This window comes from Micropterus dolomieu, linkage group LG01 (assembly GCF_021292245.1).
Source record: "Micropterus dolomieu isolate WLL.071019.BEF.003 ecotype Adirondacks linkage group LG01, ASM2129224v1, whole genome shotgun sequence".
Classification (NCBI taxonomy): domain Eukaryota; kingdom Metazoa; phylum Chordata; class Actinopteri; order Centrarchiformes; family Centrarchidae; genus Micropterus; species Micropterus dolomieu.
The window spans coordinates 34402086-34406885 of record NC_060150.1 but is presented as its reverse complement, the minus strand read 5'-3'; the positions used below and the strand labels follow the sequence as shown (position 1 = coordinate 34406885).

Sequence of the window (4800 nt, the reverse complement as noted above, 5' to 3'; positions counted from 1 at the left end):
ATCCCCCAAGTCTACAGCCTATTTCAGATGTTGGACTAAAAATCATACTGTGTCCACTTTGGCTTCTGATATCTGTTCCAACACAGCTCAAACCATCTGTAGATATGAATTTTCCTCCTATGGGGTGTGGAACATGTGAATGTTCATGCACACCAGTACCTCAAACGCCTTACTTGGGCCTGACAGAACCTCTGTGATCTGATCAACATCTGAAATTACACTGCAATTTACAAAGACAATGGCTATACAGGCTTCATGCACATATGACCCAGGCAAAGTATGTTTCATTAAGGTGTTACATTAATGCATTTAAATGGCTGCCTGTCCCACAGTGTTAAGTGTAGTGTCAGATGTTGCTTGATAATATCCTGTATTGGGATATAATAAATCTTGAATTGTGTGCTGCTGCCTTTTCATATACAGTTTATGGCTGCTGCCCGTGTGTCCCCTCCTTTAGGTCATTCCTACTGTGATGTCCCTTCTTCATCATGTCTCCTGCATTTCCCAATTGTGTGTGCTTGTCCTTTTATGTCATATTGACATAATTGTACAACACATACCGTCTGCTTATTTGAGAAAATATATGGGATTTCATAAAGGCTGTAAAAAAACATAATAGCTTTATGGGGAGCTTTTCATAGGCTGAGGTTATATGAGGGGACTAAACAAAAGGGAGACCACAAGTTGAATAAAGCTTTCCAATGGTGTTATATTTTTACAATTTTGCAATAATTGAGCAATGTATGAAAGATTGGGAAGTGATGTTAGGACTGAACAGTTCAACAAATGTTTCTGTAGCATCAACTACATCTTTGATAATCAGGGGGTGAAGGGATGTAAAACTTTAAAATGATTGAAAATACAGAAATTTAAAATAGTCTCTTTAGTCTCTGTGCTTCAGAAATCAGGAAAGTGCGCGAATATTCAAATATTTGAATGCTGTACCCTCATTGGATGATTCATACTGCGCAGAGGCGACTTCGACCAATGACAATGTTTTACTTCGTCGAGATACGTCATAACGTCATGCTCGTTTGGAAGCAGACAGTCCGGGTAACGTCCCGCAGGATATCGACATTCAGCGTTCGCTGAAGGTAAAGTTATGATTTTGTTTTTCTTCATATGAACTTTCCTCCCAAAATATCAAGTTCTCATAAGTTAAGGTAACACTTAAGGGCGGCAGCTTGGAAAACGTTACGTTTTAATTTATCAGACTCCGTCTGGCATTAACGTTAGCTAACGTAACATTCTGCCAGTCCTTAATAAAACGTTATTACGTTATTCTTCAATGTGAATCATGCATTCGTCGTAACATTTCATACCCGTAAGTTAAGTTGCATTTTGTCAGTTGTTAAGTTACATGATAAAACGATAACATTAACGGGTCTAACGTTAGTCCCTCTTGCTAACAAATAAAAGGCTGTGGCAGATTGTGACCTGCAGTGACAAAGACATATTTAAGTGACAGCTAAGTTAGTTAATGTGACTGTTAAGAATGCTAACGTTAGCTGTAGCACGTTTAGCCAGATAGCTTGATATTAATATTAATTAAAGAAACGTGAAACGCTCCGCTGCTCCTAAGGTTAACGTTACTGTTAACGTTACGTTAACGTTACCGGTGTTATGCCGCGTACTAACGTTACCTAGTAAGACATAGATCTCATGTATTTTAGCTAACGTCAATTATTCTTTCTGAACAGAGAACCAGACTCATCACGAGTGAAAATAACGATTTGGGACCCAGAAAGGAGACTCCGCTGAGTTCTGGACAGAGTGGACCATTTCGACAACTTCTCCGTGAGTGTTTGAAAAATAAGTAACAGAATTTCATATGTAGACAGACTATAGAATGCTCAAGCAGTGTTTAGCTAAAAAGAACTAGTTTGCATCACTTACTTGCTTTAATAACATGAGGTCCCCCAATCACCACCGTCCTTTCTTCCTAACAACCACTTTTTCAGACTCATTTGAAAACTGAAAAATAATGTGGGATGGAGCCTACCTGTCTGTAGGCTACAGGACAGAGCTGTAGGCTACACCAGTTTAGTCTAAGTTTTTACCTGATGTTCTCAACATTGGACAAGAAGGTAGTAATAAAATTCAACTACCAGTTATTTTCTATAAATTGAGCTAATGTTGAGTTACATAGCAGCCAAAAGATGTAGCCTGCTGTAGAAGCGTTCCTGCTCAGCTGGCAGTCTGAAGGGGAGGGGAGATGTTTTCTAGCGCAGACAGGCTTCACTTTTCCAGCAGGTGGGAAACAACAAACAGATTTTTCTTAGTCTTGAGAAGCTGACACGCTGTAACTGACACAGCACAGTTACTGACATAATATTGTCCTCCGCTCGCGTTCACCGTCACTTTCTACCGCTCGGACGATCAAACACTTGCTACGCACCTCCTGATTCAGAGTTACGCTGCTGTTATAACAGCACCTGTCACGTAGATGTTCTTTGAAGATCGAGCAGAGGAAGGGAGCCAAGGGTTGAGTGTTACTGTGCTCGCACAGTGTACAAGCGAAAATTAGTAGCGCATTAATATGATAATAGGTGTGGGAATTTTTAGTAGCGGCGGTCACAATTCAGCAGTAAACAAATCTATGAATGTGCAACGATGTAATGTTCAAATCTCATCCTAATTTTATAATCCCTATTCAGGCAAGACTTAAGAAGGATACCGAAAATTTGCAGATCAAGGAGTCAATGAAAGCTAAAGAGATGTCTAACATACAATATCATACGTTATGAGCTGTGCTTTACCACATCTTTCTCACCCATGTTATGGTTCATATTCTGTGTTCAGTTTGACAAGGATCAAGAGGCCAAGGATCAGGTGGTGAGGGCAGAACCAACAGACCAGACAGCTCTCCCACAGCCAGCCTCTGAACCTGCTCTACAGTCTGAATAGCCCGGGTGAAGTTAAACTCTCCGTTGGTGGTGCACCAGATGGCTGAGAACAGGATAGGCTGATGCCCTGGAAGCTAAGAGGGAAGCGGCAAAGGAGTTCGCAGGCAAGACTGCTGATTGCAGAGGAGCTGAAACCCACAGAGGACATGGGTCTCAATGAACACAAGGTGAGGATTGTATGGAAATCCAGCTGGTTTATTGCTGTTATGTAATCAGTGGGCTAATACACATCTTCAGTTTTCAAATGGGGAAAAAAGCAGCAAGGTGTGAGTAGCCTAGTGCTCAAATATGCTATTGCAGTTAGCATCACATTAACTTTAGCTTTTAGGCCAGAAAGTCTTTGGCATTCAGCTCACACAGACGGTTGCCTGGTTAATCACAGGGTTTATACACGCCCAAATACTACACTACAGTGAATTAGCTAATGTTACCCGCTAACAGCCTAATCTGAAGAAGGTGCTAAAACGTTAGCCAGAGTGCATTAAGACATTAAATACTGCTGATATCAGGGCATAAAATTAACAGCGGAGCAAATCTCGTTGAACTACGTTCAATGACAATAAAGCTTTCTGATTCTGATTAAGCGGCAACCTAATGGCTCTGCTCTGGCGATGCTGTGAGGGTAGAAGGCAAAGTTACCATTGTGTGTAAATTGAAAACAATACGTTGATGTGTAGGAATTTTTACAAGCATGATACATCTTATCTATTTTTCAGGACAAGGCCTGGTGAGAGCCACTACAGAGGATCATAGCCATCGTTGGAATTCTGGAAGGACGTGGGTGAATATCTGCCAAATGAACTTTTTTAGCATGCATATTCACATCTGTATATTAATTCTGATATGATACTATATATGACCTTGTATAGCTTCTATTGTTTTTGACTTTGAAGGACTTGACTGTGGTTTAAGCCTATGTGCATTTTCTAGATGTTGAGCATGAACAGAACTTTAAACAGTGATTTACTGGGTGACTTTTATGGCGTTTTTCCATCACCAGTACGAACTCAACTCGGTTCATCCGTGCTCCGTTTTCCATTGCAGATAGTACCCAGAAATATTACCCGTCAATGTAGCTGGTCATCATAGCAATGCCACACACAACTGCCGCGACATAATGTTCAATGCGACACACAAACCAGCGACCCACAAACAGCTGTCTCTTTATTTAAGTTAAAACGTTTCAACGTTCCTCAGAATGTAAAGACAGATAAGCGGTATGAAAACCTTCCAGCTGTGTTTTCCTCTGCCGTTGTTGCTGCAGCGGTCTGTGTGACGGCGGGAGCAGAGGGCTCTGTGAGCGGGCGGATGGCCGGCCTCACACGCTCCTCCCGCGGGTTGGCTCGTTTTTTCGCATGCCTGACCTCAGCTGACAGCAATGAACGTAACGCTCCAGTCCACATCAAAGGGAAAACAAAATGAAGCTGCCAGCTGTGACGGAGCACTTTAAACTGAGTGATGACAGCAGTAGTGTGAAAGTTATGGCGTTTATTAATTTTACAATTGCTTAATTTCATTACAGATCAAAACAGTCAAATTTCTTACATTTTAAAATGTTTCCCGGATTCTGCTCTGAACCTGTTCGGACTCTCAGCTACGGTTCCCCCTGCTTTGTACAGCAGCCACCAACCCGGTTCAGCGTGCATCTATTTTCACTCTGCCTCGCTCTTCACCTGCAATATATGATCCTTTTAACCTAATAAATAGCCTATTCCTCTTTTATCGAACTTCTCACTTTCTTAGACCTGCACTTGGGTCTGCTAGCCTTGCCATAACAAAGTTTTTGTTATAATCACTTCAGCCTAGTTCACACTATACGATGATAAGCCTGATTTGCCGGTTAGCGAGCTCTGCGACCATCAGGCTGTAATCAGGGGTAAATCAGCGAACGATC

General features: G+C 41.6%; 1 long non-coding RNA gene across 4 annotated transcripts in view; it reads left to right on the top strand.

Moving 5' to 3' along the window:
- The first annotated feature begins 721 nt into the window (after window positions 1-721).
- The window catches only part of LOC123983060, an 8697-nt gene continuing 4618 nt past the window's right edge, over window positions 722-4800 (top strand). Inside the window, exons 1-5 of one of the 4 annotated variants that reach the window (XR_006828112.1) lie at window positions 722-1094; window positions 1701-1797; window positions 2803-3073; window positions 3623-3683; window positions 4429-4688. This is a non-coding gene — a long non-coding RNA (uncharacterized LOC123983060). Of the gene's footprint in view, window positions 1095-1700; window positions 1798-2802; window positions 3074-3622; window positions 4019-4428; window positions 4689-4800 lie in introns of those variants that run through there. The other 3 variants (XR_006828110.1, XR_006828111.1, XR_006828109.1) reach the window with 3 other exon arrangements.